The sequence below is a fragment of the Marmota marmota genome, unplaced genomic scaffold (assembly GCF_001458135.2).
Source record: "Marmota marmota marmota unplaced genomic scaffold, marMar, whole genome shotgun sequence".
NCBI lineage: Eukaryota > Metazoa > Chordata > Mammalia > Rodentia > Sciuridae > Marmota > Marmota marmota.
Genome location: NW_026000153.1, coordinates 26,412,542 through 26,416,562, shown reverse-complemented (window position 1 = coordinate 26,416,562; position 4,021 = coordinate 26,412,542).

The following is a 4,021-nucleotide window of genomic DNA, read 5'->3' as shown; positions in this document are numbered from 1 at the left end:
GGGGGGGGGGGGGGATAAGAAAATCGTGGTTTTTTTTAAGCCCAGTTCTGCCATATAATATTGAAGGGTATTTATTTAACTTCTATGAGATGTAATTTGAAAAAATAATAAAGAAATGATTTTAACTTTCATAAAAATTTACTTTGTAGATTTAAGTACAATTATGATTTTTTTGGTTAAGCTGCTAATAGTGATACAGTTAACAAATCCTTGATAACTATTTGTCAAATATCAAAATCAATACTTTTGTATTATTGTGATAACTTTTATTATCTCTATTTGTACTAAGAATATTTTAAATAATGGGCAAGGCTATTTCTTCCTTGCATTTATTCTTTCCCCTTTTTGAATCTGAGACATGGTATCAGGATAGAGTGTATGGCTGAGCTGGACCTCAATGAAGTGATTTCTGGCGTATGAAGGCAGAGCAGGAACTTAAGGCACCACCCTGCCTTCCCTTTAATATTTGGCTACCCTGAATTCTAAGCTAATAGAGAGATACCCTTGACTAATTTGGGTAGGATGTCATAATGGAAAGAATGCTCTCTTTAGAGTCAAAGGAATCTGGCTAAAAACCATGGCTATGTTACTTTCTGCATAATCTCCTCTTTACAGCTTCAACACTTTCAATTCCAGTTTCCTTAGCCACTGCATGGTATTATGGGAGCTCCCATCAGACATGCTTGATGCATAATCTACCTGCAAATTCTAACCTAGTACCTGGTCTTTGAGTCCTCAATCAATGCCAGCTGTTGTTATTATTAAGTATCTCTAGGCTTGACTAATTCAGTGCCCAAGAATGTCAGCTTCACCTGATGTCTACGTCATCTGAATCTGTAGATATACAACACACACAAAATACAAACAACATGTACACATAACACACACCACAGATATAATACACAACACACACACTGCATGATACATACTATATATATATAAACACAACACATACAATATACATCACAAGGCAAATTCAACATGCATAATATACAATACACATACATGTAATACATGAAACAAAGAACACATCATATACCAAACATACATACCATACCCCAACATATGTGCAACACATACATGCATATATGCCATATGTGACACAGTATAAGGCAACTTCTCCATATTGAGCCTTCACTGATGTGCTTGTAGAAAGAGTAATTATGTCAGACTACATGTCTAGCTCTTCCCAGGAGTTTCTATGTCACGTGATTGCAATTCCCCATGAGCCAGGTGGAGATATGATGATTCCTGGCAAGAATGTCAAGGGAATGAAGAACTGATGGACCAAAATAACATATCCATTTTCCTTTGTTTCCAAGAAGGATTCACAATCCAGATGAGAAAGGAGGAAACTGGAAATAAACAGGTTTGTAAGGATGGTGTTATTAAAAAGACTGATGCTTCAGATACAGAAAGAAATTGCCTCTGATGGGGCAGGCATCTCCCTAAATTATGGAAATTTGATCAAGTGGATTAAAATGAAACTGAAGGGCGGGAGCAATAATAAAACAACAAATTCAAATGAAACACATTTCATCTGCTTAGAAATATAAGTAAGATGTGAGAGATGCCAAGAATTTTAGACAGGAAAGAGCTGTGACAGAGGACCCCAAGGGTCTGTGTACTGCTATACAATGAAGGACCTCATAGTGAGGCAATGCAACCTCATAGAAAGCACCAAAGCACAATCAGAGAAGGCTGATAAGTGGAAAGAGCTATGGGGCTGAAGAGGACTGAGGGAGATATATTTTATTCAAAGTCACAGCCCTGAAGGAAGGAAGCAAATTGGTTTCCTACACCAAGTAATACATGAGCATGAAAATGCATGCCCTGATAATGTCTCCCTTAGGCAGACATGAAAGCAGAGGAGGCTGTAATAAATGGTGTGCTCCACAGACTGACCCAAAGATTGCTCAAGAATCCAGAGATGGCCCTTAGAGAGATGAATTAATATAACCCCCTTCAGCTGGCTTAATGCTGAGCAACTACAGGCCCTTCACCGGTACCACTCATTACTCCATTTTCATGCTAGAATCAGGTAATTTCTATACCGAGAAGAGTGTGTGCCAAGGGAATAGGAAACAGAAAAACGTTTTCCTTTGCATTCTGCCCAAATATCTAGCATCTAAGTGAGATTTTATTTTTAATTTTAGTTTTATCTTTCTGGTTTAATGTGGCACATGAAATGCTTTGACTCTCCCTTGCTCATTATGTGTGGATGCCATAGAAACCCATCATTATTTCTATCCACCGGATCTTCCACCTTCCTCTCTCTCAGGTTATGAGATTCATCCTCCATGAGTGCCCTGAAGTTCTGCAACCCTCCAGGGAAGAAGCAATCAAAGGCCAGACACTCCTGTGGAAAGCTCTGCAGGGGTGCATTTCTTTAGCCTCACATCCAGATGGACTAGAATATTCACCAGAGGGGGTGAAAAAAACAGAATGAAAACCATTAGAAGAGAACAGATTGAGAAGTCTCAGGAGTGCCTCAAAGGAAACCAAAGGCCTAAATACATTTGAAAACTAAAGTGCAGTGTAAATCAATACATTTGAGCTTGTGGACCAAGGTTATTCATTCAGCTAAAACCTCTTGTACATTTCAAGTTTCTTTAAGTTCAAAGAGTTCATGCATTTGAAATTTGGGGAAGAAAAGGTCAAACATTACATTTTCACAGAAGGTGGCGTGTCTTTGGAGTAATCATTATTTGAGATTACGTGTTTTGTACCGTTTGTTCAGAAGACTTTATTTTCATTCTACTTTGTCCCAAAATTGGTACAAAGATTGGAATGTTTCACTGTGATTCAGAGCTCATAATGGTGATGCATATTAGTCTCTTTGGGATCCTTGAATACAGCGTTTCTTGTAATAAGTCAAATCTTAAGTCATCTGCTCTATTTGATTCACTTTGACTTGTTCTTTTAAGTGAAAGTTGTCTTGAGGACATAGGCAGAATAAATGACCTTCTCTGGATAAATACAAAGACTCTCCAGGCCTGAAAGCTGCCTCCACCCCGCCCACACACACAGCTTTTCTGATAAATGGAAAACCATTTTCTAAGATGATCGTATACTAGCATATTTCATGCAGTGACATCTCAGCACAGATGAGGTTATCAGAATAGCAATAACCAAAACAAGAACCTTCCTATAATGAGACCACAAGAGGTTTCTCTTAAACAGAGGGCCAGGGAGTAGGTTGGGTCTTGAATGACTGCTGGAGACAGTGAACTGGGCAGGAATAGAGCATAGTAGGTTTCTTCCAAGAAGCAGAGGGGTGATGTCAGGGCTAGGCTCTGGAGTTCTTCTGGCTACAAATCTTGCTGAAATCTCTTTGCCTCAGTTATGTGTAAGCTGAGAGTTGGAAGTTCTCTTTCTTACAAAATTGTTTGGAGGAATTGCTAAGTGGCAAAGAACTGAGGGCAGTAATAGGCACCTAAAAGGCCACCTGAATATTTCCATCATCCCATCATCCTACTTATCTCATCCTTATTCTCATCAAAACCAGTTGAGGGGGAGAGGGAAAAACCAGTTGAGGCACTATATATTAAGATGATATTTAATGTGGATTTAAAAATCTAGGAAATTAGGTACTTCAGAATCCCAAAGGCAGTCAAAGGAAAATGACAATCACCCAAGAGGAATAAGATTATTAGAAAGTAACTGGAAGCAAAAGTACCACTTCAAAGAGGATTTTTATTTAGCTTGAAAAACCACTAGATGATGGATTGGGAATGACCCCAGTTTGATGCATAGCAATGGTATAACTCTCAACCCCCAATCCTCAATGGGTTCATCTTTAAAAGGCCTTCCTGACTCAGAATTGCTCCAAGGATTTAAAAGTATAATAAGTGGAAATAACTCTAAAACATATAAAACACTATGGAAATGATTATAATAGTCACTATTTATTGTGAGATTAGTTTCCTAAGAACCTGGTAATTTTCCAAACTCTCTCTCATATTAATAAATTTAATATTCACAACATCTCCATGCCATGACATTATCACTCTCCCTAATA